Here is a 15,406-nt window from a genome sequence, read left to right as displayed (position 1 = left end):
CCGTGGAGGAGACTGAATGGTGTCATTCTTGTTGTTTCTTGCAGAGCCGTAGTATAAGCAAACGTTACGTAGCGTAATATTTGGTCCCAGTTCTTGTGTTCCACATCGACATACACGCACAGCATGACTGCGAGAGTCCTGTTGAGGCGCTCCGTAAGTCCATTGCTTTGCGGGTGATAGGCTGTCGTCCTTCTGTGTGCCGTGCCACTGAGGGTGAGTACAGTTCGCAAAAGTTCAGCCGTGAACACGGTTCCCCTGTCGGTTACGATGACCGCTGGAGCACCGTGCCTCAGGACGACGTTTTCGACGAAGAACTGTGCGGCCTCGGCTGCTGTGCTGCTAGGAAGCGCCTTGGTTTCAGCATATCGCGTGAGGTAATCTGTCGCGACTATGATCCACTTATTTCCGGCAGCGGATATTGGGAATGGGCCCAAAAGGTCTATCCCAATTTGTCCAAACGGTGTTTCCGGCACTGGAACGGAATGTAATAGTCCGGCCGGTTTCATAGGTGGCACTTTTCGTCGCTTACAGTCAAGGCACACTCGAACGTAGTGCTTCACCTGTGCTGCGAGCCGTGGCCAGGAATACTTTTCTTTGATCCGTGCTAATGTTCTTGTGTAGCCTAAGTGACCTGAGGTAGTTTCATCGTGACATGCCTGCAAAATTTCATTGCGGAGAGTTTTAGGGACAACTATAGATATCGCTTCCCTGTTGAAGAGAAGTTCCTCCTAAAGAGAACGCTGTTGCGTAGGCAGAATGGTGACAGGTGCCTTGACAACAATCTGGGCTTGTTTGTGGTGCGGCCTTCTAAGAAATCAATTAGTGACGCGAGCTCCTGGTCCTCTTGCTGTTGTTGAGAGATGGTGGCCGCATCAACAACTCCTAAAAAGCCTGCGGATTCGTCATCGTCTCCGCCTGACGACTCGATTGGCGATCTGGAAAGGCAGTCAGCGTCTAAGTGCTGCCTTCCCGATTTATAGACCACTTCATGTCGTACTCTTGAAGCCGCAGGTTCCAGCGTGCCAAACGTGCAGATGGATCTTTCATGTTGGTCAACCAACAGAAAGAATGGTGGTCACTTATAACTTGAAATGGCCGGCCGTATATGTACGGGCGGAACTTGGTAACTGCCCGTACTACACGCAAGCATTCCTTCTCTGTGGTGGAGTCGTTCGACTCGGCACGTGACAATGTTCTACTAGCGTAAGCGATGACTCGCTCAGCGCCGTCTTGCCGCTGAACAAGGACCGCGCCAAGACCTACGTTGCTGGCATCGGTTTGGATCATTGTCGGCGCATCCACGTCAAAGTGGGCAAGAACAGGCGGAGTTTGTAGACGGTGCCGCAACTCGTTAAATGCCGCCTCCTGCTCCTCGCCCCACACAAACGTGACATCTTCTCTGGTTAAGCAGGTGAGCGGTGAGGCGATGAGTGCAAAAGCCGCAATAAATCGCCGGTAATATGCGCATAGGCCCCGGAAGCGTCTGACTGCCTTTTGTCTCTAGGCCTTGAAAACTTTGCGACGGCTGCGATTTTCTCAGGATCAGGTCTGACACCTGTGTGACTTACTACGTGGCCCAAAAACTGTACTTCTTCATAGCCAAAGTGGCACTTTTCAGGTTTTAAGGTAAGCCCAGCGGACCGTATGGCTTGAAGAACAGACCGTAGCCGTCTGAGATGTTCATCAAATGTGGCAGAATAAACAATGACATCGTCTAGGTAGACTAAGCAAGTCTTCCACTTAAGGTCTGAGAGAACAGTTTCCATTAGTCTTTGGAACGTGGCTGGGGCGGAACACAAACCAAAAGGGAAAACTTGGAATTCATATAGCCCATCAGGCGTTATAAAAGCAGTCTTTTCGCGATCCCGCTCATCGACCTCTATTTGCCAGTATCCACTTTTTAAGTCCATCGACAAGAAGTGCCGTGCATGCCGTAACCTGTCGAGGGAATCGTCGATGCGTGGTAAGGGATACACATCCTTTTCTCTAACCCGATTGAGCTTGCGATAATCGATACAACACCACAGGCTACCATCCTTCTTCTTAACGAGTACCCCGGGCGATGCCCAAGGGCTTTTTGACGGCTGGATGACATCATCTTCTAGCATTTTCTTGACTTGCTGCTGAATTGCTTCACTCTCTTTCTCAGCCACGCGATACGGATGCTGTCGGATGGGTATTGCTGTTTCCTCCGCAATAATGCGGTGTTTCCTCAGTGGTGTTTGACGCATTCGGGACGTTGTAGAGAAGCAGTCCTTAATATCGTCAAGCAGTTCCCTGAGACTTTGTTTCTGTTGCGGCGCTAAACCTGGGTCAACGTCGACGACGGGTGCATGTGGCATAGCATCGGTGGTCGATTCCTCTTTTACAGCAAAGCAGTGTTGAACGTGGTCAATTTTATCAAAGTATTCCACAGCGGCGCCTTTACTGATCTGCCGGCGTTCATCGGTGAAATTTCTCAGAAGTACCTCTGTGCGACCACCAATTAGGCTGACGATACCGCGAGCGATGGCAACACCTTGATGGAACAGAAATGCAGTTAGTTGTTCGGCTACACCGTCCTTGTTAAACAGTTCTCCGCAACTGACGGACACAAGACTTCATGATAGTGGTGGTATGCAGACGTCGTCGTCGGCGACACGTAACGATGTACGCTGGCGCTCTTCGTCGTGGCTCGTCTCTATACTAGTTGACAAGGTTATCTCGCCGTCCCGTATGTTAACCACGGCGCCGTACTCCCGCAAGAAGTCCCTTCCAAGGATGAGTGATCTGCAGCACTCTTTTAAAATGATAAAAGTGGCGACAAAAGCTGTATTTCCTATCTGGAGTGTGCAGTACATTTTCCTGTAGGTGTCATTACATGGCCCCCGGCATTTCGAATATAAGGACCCGTTCATTGCAGTTTGACTTTCTTAAGCCGGTCTGCCAACTGCTCACTCATTATCGAAATGTCTGCGCCAGTATCAACTAAAGCTGTCACGTCGTGCCCATCAATCGTTAAGAGTAGGCCGGCACTCACAAATTCGTGGGCGTTCCGTTTCTCCGGGTTGCTCCGCTCGCTTCTCTGTAATGTTGGGCGACTTTCGGCGGTTCGACGACTTGCAACCTTACCCCCGGAGGTCGCCGATTTCAGTTTCCCCGCTGTGGGCTTGGAGTGCGGCCTCTCACCACGTCGGCGAAACTGCGATGGTTCGGCGAAGAATAACGCAACGGAGACGGCGAGCGCGACCTGAGGTTAGCTGGGCTGCCTTGTTCCCTAGTGACACTGTCGTCGAAGCGCCGATGTCTCTCTGGAAACTGTCGTGGAGCGGCAGGTGACATTTCCTGGATGCCACCCTGACGATGAGGGCAAAAAGGATAAATGTGCCCTTGTTTGCCACATTGAAAAAACAATGGTCGGCGACCAGCAGTGCGCCATACGTCGGTCCTGCGAAGCTGGGGTCACCTGAATTGCTCCCTCTGTATCCAGGCAGCAATAGGTGGCCGCTGATGGTACTGCTGTACTGGCCCGGTAGAAAGCGGGCGACGAACAGCGTCTGCGTAGCCAATTGCGCGCAGCTCGAAGCGTGGCTCGGGACACGGTTCAGGGAGTGGCTCAGGTGATGCAAATGCTTGCCGGATTTCTTGGCGGACAACTCCCACGACCGAAGCAACAGTGAACTCCTTCGGTGTCGCAGTTTGCTTCGCAATCTCCTCGCGGACAATGTCTCTTATTAGTTCACGCATCTAGGTGTCGTCTGTCACTGTCAGTACTGCGGCTCCTGCAGGCGCGTCGTTATTCAGGCGTTCATATTGCCGGCAACGTATTGCCGGACACAGAATTGGCGTGGGTATATTACATTTTGTATCATGAGAAGATCAACTTCAGCATCTCGGACCACCGCGAGAACGCAGAAGACTAGCAAGGAACATAGGCCCTTCTATGTTCCTGCCTATTTCAAAGGACACTCGCCTCCTCACACATTGCAAAGTCTATAAAACCGTCACTTGGTCCATCATGATATCTTTCAAAACGTGTCGTCTTCTTCCTATTCCACGCTCCGTGCTTCTTCTTGAGCCGTGTGTTGAGCTGCACGCCTCCCCTGTCTTTTCATATATAGTTTCCCTTCCATTCCGTATATGTCACCTCATAGAATGTTCACACCTAAAAATCGACTGGTGTCCAGTGTTATTTGCGCACAAAACTGCGTTATTTATTCTGTCACCAATATTGTGTGTCTGTATCTGTCTCTCAAATTTGTTTTATTTCTGAATCGTTATAAATGATGTACCTGCTTACTCTATTCCTTCCCTTTTTTTGTTCTAGCACTCAATTTTTAATCCAAAACATTTTGTCGTAGTTGTTTTACCTTTATACCTTTCTTTTTGTTTCTCGTTGCGCCAGCATATGCAGCTCCGATTGTTCCTGAGCACACAAAATAAAGATTGATTGATTTATTGATTGATTGGTTGATTGATTGATTGATTGATTGATTGATTGATTGATTGATTGATTGAAATGTAGAATTGGGCGAGTTGGTAAACCTTCAGGGCAGCTACAGCGCGACAGACGCGGACAAAAGGAATAGAAATACGGCGCTGTATTGTTTGATGAATTGATTGAGTGATTGAGGTGTAATTGCGTTTCTTGCAATATTCAGAATCGAGCTTTCTTTCTACGTGCCTACAATATCTGGAATATCTAGAATTTTAGGAAAATTCGCATTTTCGTGATTGTCCTATCCTGCAGTTGAGCCTGCTTTCTTTTTCTCAATGGTGCAAAGATGACATGACTTATAGTTCTGCAAAGTCCAACGTTTTGACTTTAACTAAAAAAACAGTAAGTATTCCGTTTTCTCATACTGTATATCCTGTACCGTTGTGCAAATAGCTTTGAGGCCAATGATATTTTTGTACTCTTCGATAAAGCGTTACAGTTTTCTGCTCAAACTAAACGCATTGCAATGCTGAACCCACGCTCTGTCAGTACTGCTTCCAAGCTATCAAGCTAATTCATTTCTCCAAGACGTTTCCGCAAGTTGTGCACAACAACCTGTCTTCCTCAACTTCAATACGCATTGGTGATCTAGAGTGGCAACTTTAAATCCAACAATTACATTTAAACCCATTTTTAAGAAACTATCTAATGATATGGAATCATCGTATTCCTAACACCGCCACTAGATCTTGTTCTAGCACTGTTATATTGTGGCCGCCATCACTTCGCTGCGGGCGCCATCGTGGTTGGCCTTTTTTTTCATCTCCTTCAGGGTGTCCTTACCTTCCCCCAACCCCTTTATTTGTATCGTGCTTCGAATTTCCCATAAGGTCACCAGGGAGCACTGACCTTTCCACGTTCCTGCCTGTCGTAGCTAACACTCGCTCACTGTCCACAGAATAGAAATTATTCACAAGAGTTATTTTCTTGATCGAGATATGTTTCATAAGTCACTGTCATCGTTTTGTTTTTAGCTTTGCATTCTTGTACCACAGTAACATTCCCACATTGTTCAAATCTTTTTCTTCTTAGTTTTACGTTGAACTTACCATGCATTTATTTATAGGTAAGCTGTAATTTTTCACAAGGGTCTTTTTATATTTATATGTTTTTTTCTCTTATACGCCAAGTTTTTTATCTTTTTCGTTTAACTTCTTTCCTTTTCTTTAGGTACGTTCTCTTATCGTTAACTTAAAAAAAAAATTACTCTACCCTAGCACCAGCACTAATACTTGTTGCTGTACATCTTAAATGAACGATTAAGTGGTTGATTACTTTACTGAGCACCGCTTCGTCACACGCAGGGCTCCAATACTAGAAATTGGGAGTTACGCTATCAGTAGTACTTCTAAACTACCAAAAGTATAAATGCTGTGTTTTATCATATTATAACAGAAACGCATAATCAGAAAGGTGATTCAGACGGGAAGTGATTTCTGTAACACGAATAAGGCGCCACTCTAGTGCCACGACTGCCTGCACTGAGAAAAAAAAAACAATATGCAGGGCTCCTTTTATGAAACTTCATTATTGTCTGATGGAATTGTTAGTACTAGTAATACCATCGTAGTATTGTGCTAGTATCATCGGGTGTAAAGGTATTATCACAACCTTATGAAGCCAACAGATAGTGAAATCGAGGAAACCATAGATTAAACTACTTGTCTAAGTGATTGAAATGAAGCAATGATACAGCAAAGAGATAATGAAATTGGACGAATAAACAAATTTCCCCAGGCGGGAACCGAGCGCAACCTTCGAAGTCTAACCCACACGTGCGGTAAGTTCATCTTTCGTCCATCTTCACTTGCATTTACTTTATGATTACCTCACTTCAATTAGATGAACAAGTGGTTTCACTTGTGTTTCCTTCAGTCATTGCATCATTGTTTCATTGATTGGTTGTGACTAATAAAAACCTGACCCCTCTGCTCGCCTTCTTGTAGTTAGTGATTTAAGCAAGGCGTCTTTGTGTAACACGAGAACATCGCTGCGAATGCTGCATAGCCACTTTCGATAGCAGTAAGTTGGCTGGCGAGATTTCCAGAGACCGCTAGAAAATTAATATGTAGCAAACTTGACGAACACGCACTCGCACGCAAACAGCCGAAGAATAGCGCAGATAATTGTGATCACTACCCTGGTGGAGCCGGGGAACTCAAGTGATCGATACGCTCTTTTGGCTTTATCCCAGTGACTCAAATGGAACATCCCTCACCTATTTGTGCAATACTTTCTCACTGCGGTGAGGAGAAAACGAACTTGCTCACAAACTCCCCAAGGTATGTTAACAAAGAAGCCTAACAAAATTGATAGGTTTAGTGGCGAAGTCGAGCAGCATGTACCCGCATAGTTCATTTTTAATGATAACGTTAAATATATATAGTATCATGCACTGCCAGATGTTCGCAATGTGCTACGAGGCAACTTTCTTGTTACATCTCTAGCTCCATCTCAAAGTTACGTGATCCCGTGAGGCCGATTTCGCGAGCTGGGGTAACCGGCCTCTTATATCCAGCATGAGGTGCGCTCTTTAGTATGCGTTCTCCTTTTTGTAAAAACTACGAAAGTTAGGAACCTTCGAACTAAGGTGCAGAAGGTGTCAGCTGGAGAAGTTCAGTATGATAACTTCAGCGAGCCTTAAGAGCGGCCAATTCTTAGAAGCTATAGTTCAGTAATGCGCTTGCCATTTAACACAAAAAAGCTTGAAGACAAACAGCGTAAGAAATGCGGTATGGAGCTGCCCAGGCCATGGGACACAAACGCCGATCTTACCTTAACAACGAACGTGCCCTGGACAGATTGGAGTCGACTCCAGGAAACCTTAGGTAACGATCACCTTATCATTAAATTAGATGCAGCACACTCCCGTACACGGACAAAGACCGGAATTGAATGCCTTTACTGAATGGAAATCCTTTAGGGACAAGCTACATTCCGGAGCAACCATAACCGAGAGTGGTTCAAAAATGTATTAGACAAAGCAGAACGCCACACCAAGGTCATACAACTCGGTGCCGATACTACCCGCGTTCGACGCGCATTTCCTCCACCTCTCGGAGGCCGGAAGTGGCCTCCTCAAGAGATGGAAGCAACGCAAGCTTAACAGAAAGTTAAAGACATACATCGCTCTCCTTACAAAGCAGGCTCGAAATTATGCGGACCCCGTCGTCAGGCAGAACTGGCAGGCTCTCTGTGACAAGCTACAAGGCACTCTGAGCACGAAGAGGACCTGGCACCTCCTACGCGTGCTCCTAGCCACTGAACCCACCAAAGCGAAGCAGAAGCGAAATCTCCACAGACTTTTCCACAACCACGCCGGATCAATAGAACACCTCCTGCGAGAAACACAAAATAAACTCTGTGGAGACGCACCCTTTCCCGCGTCAATCTGCAGCAAAGTATACTCTGGAAAGCCGAATCCGGAACTCGATCGACGCTTCACGCAGGCCTATCCAAGCTAGCTTGAAACACCAGCTCCCGCAAAGAACGGATTGTTAACAAACACCTACGCAACCTACCGCAGCAGGCCATTGAGGCTCTCGTGCGGTACTATAACAAATGCTGGGAGAAAGGAGAACTGCCTGCTGTATGGAAGCACTCTGAGATCACCACGATTCCCAAGCAGAACAAACCTCTCAGCTTGGAGAACCTACGCCCCATCTCCCTCACCTCGTACGCGGGAATACTTTTTGAACATATGGTGCATGACCGCATTACCCAGAACCTCGAGGATAACAGCCGCCAACCGGACACCATGTTTGGCTTCAGGCAGCACCTCTCAACGCAGGACATACACTTACAGTACAAAGAAAGCCTCCTAGATAAACTAAACAATCGAAGCAAATACTCCCTCGAGGCAGTAGACGTCAAGGGAGCCTTTGATAACGTCAGCCGCAATGCGATCCTCAACAACCTCGAAAGCACCGGCTGCGGCACCAGGACCTACACATACGTCAGAACATTTCTGACGGACCGCAAGGCAACCATTGGCATCTGCAACACCCGCAACGAAAGCTTCCTATTTCCAAACAGAGGCACCCCGTAAGGGTCGGTCATCTCACCGTTAGTCTTCAACGTAGCTATGTTAAAGCTACCGAAATTCCTCGATACCATAGTTGATCTGCGTCAGGCGATGCATGCTGATGACATGCCGTAGACACCTCCGAAAGCTATTTCCAAAACTTCAGCATCCGCGGCGTCCCCGAGAAGTCTGAGCACGTTGTCTTGAAAGCAAGAACGAGAAGCCGGCCGCCCAGCTACGAAGAGCCCGACCTCAGCGTCACTCTCAGTGGGTCAACAATACTGAAAGTCGATACTATACGAATACTTGAACTTCACATCATCAAGGATGGATCGGGAGATACCAGCCTACCGAGACTACAACGCACCCTTTGGCAACTAACAACACCTCGTGAAGAGGTTCTCAAGTCAAAGAAGCAGGCTCTAGGAGCAAGACACGCTGAGAATAATACAAGCAATACTCACGAGCCGCGTCAAATACGGCATGCCGCACCTGGCTTTAAAGAACGCTGAAATAGAAAAGCTCAACATCATCACGAAGAAGGCAGTGAAGATTGCACTGAACGTTTCACAAGATTGCACAATGAACGTTTCTTTCTTTCTCTCTCTCCGAAGAAACAGCGAGGTTTCATTTGTTTGCTTTTTTCTCTACAAAACGGGGGCAGGAACCATACACTGGTACCACTTCCCAATGACAAAAAATGGTGTTTTCGTACTTCAGTTTATGTAGACGTTTTTCGGAGTTTGCGCTGTGTCGTAAGCATCTAATGTGTTTCATCCCGGCAGCTGTCATTATGCCACTGTGCCATTATGTGCCACTGTGTCATTATGCCATTGTGACACTGTACAAATGACTAATGTCTAAGGCCTTTCGACCGCAATTTATAAATATATATCACGCACGATACAGGAACTAATATTTGAATATTGTAGTGACAACGCTTTCCTGTTAGTCTAGCGCTTTATGACCATACACTGTATTCGCGCCACAAAACACCGAATTGATCATGCACATCATTCGTGTTATTTCTGTCATATAGCAAGTTTAGGCCAGATATAGCCGCAGTACAAGAATGGACATTGGCTCTATGAATGCTGCTCATCTTAAGTAAGGAAAAACAACGCAAAGAAGAAGTTCCCAGCCAAGCTCGACTTATGATTTGCGATCTTAAGAGTCAAGGCAGCTGCGAACCCTTGCTTAAGATGATTTTGAGATTATAGCTAGATAAACATCATGTAATGCTTAAAAAAACAACTGTAGTCTATCAGAGTAGCATAAGCATCTTCAAGGAGGGCGAAACACAAACCACTGGAAATAAAATGCAATAAAGGAACTAATTACACAAACAAAACCTGGGTTTGAAACCACGATCCGATTACGAGGCACTCCGTAGCGCCGGACTCTAGATTAATTTCGACCAGCGGCGGTGTTTTTAACGTTCACCGAATGGCGTGTATTTCCCTGCAACCGCCACGGTGGGGATTCAACCCACGACCGCGAGTTCAGCAGCGCCACTGGGCAACGGCAGCGGGTGAGGGAAATTTTCAGGCGTAGCTCGGGTTGAGTTCGTGCAGAACAAGTGATTAGAGGAGGCACCTATGGTATTTGGCTTGCAGCAGTCTGAAATAGAATAATAATGGCCCTGACTCTACGATATTCGAACGTCACAGGCAACCGCGCTCGCGCATAAGTTGCTCCAGCAAAGATAATCACGTACGCAGATGCTGTGGCACTGCCTAGGAAAAGCATGCCGGTATAGCATAGGCGAAATTCCAACAGCGTTTATTCGATGTTTGTAGTAGCCACTGGGTGTTGCCCCATTTCAAGCAAGAGAGAACCATATGCTTTCTTAGAGCAATGTACGGAAGCTGTCCGATTGTACAGAAGCAAAACTGTCTTTGGAGCCCGAACAGCAGGCAGCGCACCGCTTGAATCTGTATCTCGTTAGGTGCCATCATGCGTTATGGGTCGTTCGCTGGACTTTCAACTCCTCGATTTGTTTCAATATTATTCCTTTTCTTGTCGGAGCATGGGAGACGGTTTTAGTTTTATGAAATCGTGCTTCCCTTGCGCTCTTTCTTTGTTTCTATAAATCAAGTTCGAACTTCCTCGAGCGGAATGCTACCTTCTCACTCAGTTGATTTCTCGACTACGCTTTGGAAAACATTTTTCTTTGTATGGGAGCTGCAATTGTCAGGCTTTTTGTCTTCTGGTGCTCTCTTTATTTGCACTGGTCGCGGTATGAGTTTCTGTATATTTAATTTCTTTATATTTCTGCTCTTTGTGTATCAGTGAACGGGCGTAAAAAATGCGGCCATTGTGCGTGAAATCTTTTGGCGGGCTTTATCACGACGTCTTCTGCAAAGCACCGAGTGTATCTGTTTCTTCAATCTTTTAGATCGGCGCTGGTCCCCAGAATGCTTGTGCGAGCACGAAATTTCCACCTTCGCGGCGACTGTCTTGGACTGTCTTGCCTGTCGTGTTGACACTTCAAGGGCGCTCTTGAAGCCGATATGTATTGTGAATCGCTAAATATCGCTGAAGGAGTGCGATGGTTGGCCGAAACTTGTTTCAAGTAATATTGCTGCCCTTTCAATGGTGCCTCCAGCGTAGTAAGCACATATATTACCTTAAGAGTATGTAGCGTCTGCCTGCGACATCGGCAAACTTATGGAACACGTAGTCCTACGGCATATCCTACCTTTCTTCGAACAGTCTTCTTTCATGCGCAGTTGCGTTTTCTGGCGTGTCATTACGCTGGGCACGTGCTGCTACAGTTCGAAGAGGAGGACCTGGGCTCGTGGCCAGACGAGGGCCATCCTCACCCTTCACTTGAAAGTGGCATTTGATAACGTGGCACTCAATTTGTTCCTTACAAATATTTCAGTATCACATTGGGTTGTTCGTATATACAGGGTGTCCTACCTATAGTGCATAGCGGCTTTTAAACAAGGCGAGCCATTCTACGCGAAGATAACCCAGTGCATATACTCTTCACAGTCGAGCAGACCTGCCTCCAGTAAATTTTGTTGTTGATTGCATTCAGTTTGTTAATTAATTGCAATAAGATATTTTAATTACTGCTCCTAATGGCGTGCTGTCAATGAAGAATTTTTTTAGAAAACTGAAAGAAACTTAGAACTGGCATGTATTAAATCAGGTACTTTTCTGTCCATTTATTTTTTTTATCCAACGGAAACACTGGGCGGTATATATGCGAAAAATAAGAATATCACGCGACTTATCGCGCGCCTGCATTAAAAAGCAGCGCCCTCTAACACGTTCCACAGGAAGAACCCACTCTACAGGAGTTGGTGAGCGCACTCCTTCCACGACGCATCAACCAGCAGTTGCCATTGCTCCCTGCTTATGAACAATAAGGCTCCGCGCTGTCGCAGGCGGACCCTAAGTGCAACGCTGCCACTAACTGCTACGGAGCTCGTTTCGCGGGCGTTGCTCGACTACTGCGCTAGCTGGGCTTCGAATATAGGCCACAATCTACCAGCAGACCGGCAACTATCTCCACATCGACCCACTACAACTACTGCGCCCAGCCTTCTGCGCACCATCATCGTCAACCGTGTCGTCACATCGCAGTGGCAAGCGGCTGTCCGAGCGTCAGTCCGTTTAGTTGGCACGGAAGCAGCATTTGGAGCACCATGGCTCATACAACGCACCTTTCCACTTCGCAGGTCTGTAAAAACTTTCCGCTTTATGCTAAAAGTGACGACCCATTTTTGCTATTGCTTCCGTGCCAACAAGTGCTCTGTGAAATTGTCGCAGATTGTTTCTCTATGGCGTTGCTGTTATTGTGCTCAGGTGACGTGGAAACTAATCCAGGTCCTACTACGCGTACTGAGGCATTACTCGAGCTGCAGAATTTGCCATCAAATCCTTCTGAGCAGACGGAAGTTCTTTTCCGGCTGTTAAAAGACCTTCAGGCTCATTCTGTACAATCTGCTAAGGGTCAGGCCGAGTTGGTTAACGACGTCAAGGCTATTAAGGTTGGTCAAAAGAACATCGAGACCAAAATGGAATGTATCCAGAAGAGATTAGACAACCTTGAAGAAAAAACAAATGTTTTAGACCCATCTCCATGATGAAATGACTGGCATTCAGGCGTCGGCTCAAGCCCAAACAACTCGGCTTGACTCTTTACTAATGCGCGTTGACGAACTTGAGGACAGATCGCGACGCAACAACCTCATATTTCATGGCATCCGTGACTCTCGGGAATCGTGGGAACAGTCCGAATCACGCATAAGAGAAGCACTAACCGGTGTAATCGACAGCCTGCCTGACACGGCAATCGAACGTGCTCATCGCATTAGTCACTACACGCCTAATAAGTGTCGCCCAATTGTAGTTAAATTCACCAACACGAAAATGAAAGACAAAGTACTTTCTATGCGCGCACAGCTGAAAGAAAAGGGTATTTCTACCTCCGAAGATTTTTCGCCCGCCACCCGTCACGTCCGTAAAAGACTAATTGAGTACGCTAAAAGCCAGCCCCAACCATGCCCTTTCCAGTTAAGGTACACCAAACTAATAATGAATAAAAAACAGTTCGTCTATGACCCGGCAACAGACACCGTCAACGAGCATGCGCCATATGAACCACGAGATAACGGCGGGCATGCAAATTCCCAGCACGTGCCCAGTTAGGAAAACGTGAGGGGATGTGGACGAGAATCCTGCATCGTATCTGTGTTCTTTACAAATATTCGAAGCGTCATGAATAAGCGCACTTCCTTAGAATCTGCCTTGGAGACTTGCAACGCCGACATCTTTGTGCTTACCGAAACGTGGCTACATTCACAGATTCAAGATAACTAAATTCTTCAAACCGCACACCATTTTTCACTGTATCGTTGTGACCGTACAATGCGTCAGGGAGGCGGCATGCTCTTAGCCATTTCTAAAGATTTCCCATCTCAGTGTATTGACGTCAATACTGACCTCGAAACGGTTTGGGCCATCATTGAAATCAATCACCAGAAGATAATCATTGGTGTTTGTTACCGCCCCCCAACTTATTCATCTAACTTCGTAAATGAGATGCATGATATCATTAATATTGTTACATCTCGTCATCCTACATTACCTTTATTTTTGCTTGGCGATTTTAATCTACCGAACATAATATGGAATACTGAACCTCCAATGTTACAACCTTTTTCTTCATTAGCCAATGAGTTCTTAGACATGTGCTCTGTCTTCTCACTTTCACAACTTGTTACTCAACCCACACGCACTACCGAATCCGTTGGGAACACACTTGACCTTCTATTAACATCGCGGCCTGACCTAGTTTCCGACATCACCTATTTACCCGGCTTGAGCGATCATTCAGCACTTTCGTTTGACTTAAATATTTTGCGGCCAAAAACCGGTAAAAAATTAAAATCTTTTCGGGACTACGCAAAAGGAAATTTTGAAGCAATCAACGCCGAATTATCTGCTTTTCTAGACGTATTTATAAACAGCTTCGACAGCCGTACCGTTCAGACCAACTGGAATATGTTTGCTGCAAAAATTGCGGAACTAACAAACAAATACATCCCACTGCGCACCATTGCATGTAATCTAAACGCCCCATGGTACAACATCCGTCTCAAGCGCCTGTCTAATAAAAAGAAACGCCTGCACAAATTAGCCAAACGTTCACCTAGCGTAAACCACTGGAACAAATACAAACTGGCGGCAGGTGAGTATGTAGCCGCACTTAAACAAGCCAAAGATCACTTCCTTGGCAATACCTTGCCTTTAATGCTTAAAACCGACACCAAGAAATTTTGGCGCGTCATTAACCCCAAGGCGGACGACATGATAACCTTAATCGACAGCTCTGGAAATGTTATTCCAACTAATCAATGTGCGTCCGCGCTTAATGATGTTTTCATGCACAACTTTTCATCAACTACACACATTACTCTTCCATCCACGCACGACTACGATTACCAAGCAATGTTTCCCATAATCATTGAACCAGCAGGCATCATACCAATTATCTCATCTTTAAAACTATCTTCGGCTCCAGGACACGATTTAATAAACGCGAAATTTTTGAAAAGCACTAGCTGTTACTCTTCAATTTTCCTAGGAATGATCTTCCAACAGTCGCTAGATAAGGGTTCTTTGCCTGATGAATGGAAGATTGGGAAGGTGATCCCACTCCATAAGTCGGGTGACAAACATTCTCCATATAACTACCGCCCTATCTCGCTCACTTCCATTCCATGTAAGATGTTAGAACATATACTTGCCTCTAATCTTGCTAGCTTTCTTGAAACTAACTCATTTTTTTTTCACCATCGCAACATGGCTTCCGCAAGACATATTCATGTGAAACACAACTAGTTTTATTTACGCATAAGCTAAACGTCATTCTTGACCGCTCTTCAACTTCCGACTGTATATTTTTACTTTTCGAAAGCGTTTGACAAAGTGTGCCATAACCTTCTAATGTTTAAGCTGCATCGAATTAACATTGATCCCAGACTGCTTGCATGGTTTGAGTGCTTTCTTTCTAACCGTTCACAGTTTGTCTTTGCTAATGACTCAACATCTCAACCGAGCAGAGTACAGTCCGGCGTACCTCAAGGGTCGGTACTTGGTCCCCTCCTTTTTTTAATTTACATAAATGATCTACCCTCTTGTGCTTCCTCTAACATTCACTTATTCGCCGATGATTGCGTAATCTTCAGGGAAATAATATGTGACACTGATATATCTTCTCTTCAATCCGACCTTAACGCTATTTCTACTTGGTGCCAATCATGGTCAATGGAATTAAATATTAAAAAATGTAAATTTAAGCGCGTGTCCAGAACTTCTAGCCAGCTTCCTTCTTACTGCGTTAATAATCTCCCCTTAGACCCTGTTTCCTCCTACAAATATCTTGG

At 45.9% G+C, this 15,406-nt stretch overlaps 1 pseudogene; it reads left to right on the top strand.

Annotated features, from left to right (window-relative positions):
- Positions 1-12,160: 12,160 nt before the first annotated feature.
- LOC126542911 (uncharacterized) lies at positions 12,161-13,166 on the top strand (annotated as a pseudogene).
- The last annotated feature ends 2,240 nt before the right edge of the window (positions 13,167-15,406 follow it).

This window comes from Dermacentor andersoni, chromosome 2 (genome assembly GCF_023375885.2).
Source record: "Dermacentor andersoni chromosome 2, qqDerAnde1_hic_scaffold, whole genome shotgun sequence".
Taxonomy (NCBI): Eukaryota; Metazoa; Arthropoda; class Arachnida; order Ixodida; family Ixodidae; genus Dermacentor; species Dermacentor andersoni.
The sequence above is the reverse complement of the archived record's forward strand: the minus strand, read 5'-3'. Positions and strand labels throughout refer to the sequence as shown.